This window comes from Gavialis gangeticus, unplaced genomic scaffold (assembly GCF_001723915.1).
Source record: "Gavialis gangeticus isolate Ggan-Ray unplaced genomic scaffold, GavGan_comp1, whole genome shotgun sequence".
In the NCBI taxonomy this organism is placed as follows: Eukaryota; Metazoa; Chordata; order Crocodylia; family Gavialidae; genus Gavialis; species Gavialis gangeticus.
Genome location: NW_017728993.1, coordinates 64396926 through 64397248, shown reverse-complemented (window position 1 = coordinate 64397248; position 323 = coordinate 64396926). Strand labels below are relative to the sequence as shown.

The 323-nt window shown below is 68.1% G+C and overlaps 1 protein-coding gene across 1 annotated transcript in view; it reads right to left on the bottom strand.

Moving 5' to 3' along the window:
* Positions 1–323, bottom strand: part of CENPL (centromere protein L) — a 16955-nt gene that overhangs the window by 9026 nt on the left and 7606 nt on the right. The window lies entirely within an intron of this gene.

Below are 323 nucleotides of genomic sequence, written 5' to 3'. Positions count from 1 at the left end.
GAAAGGGTGGTGGTGGTGGTGGTGGTGCTGGCGAGGTGGGCGCCAGGCTCCGCCGCTGCCGCCTTCCCCGGCTCGGACGCGTCCATGTCGCGCGGCCGCGGATCCGGGCGTCTGCAGGCTGGACCAGAACAATCACACGAACAAGCCTCACCCCCGCGCTGACCGCCGCGCAGTGTTTGAATCGCCCTCCCATCAGGCAGCGCGCCGCGCATGCGCCCCGGGGAAACCGTCGGCTATCAACGCCGCCCCACCGCCATGGTGGTTGTGGGCAAATTGCCCTTTCCACCCCTAAAGTCACAGGCTTCCGCTTCGCTATGACGTGG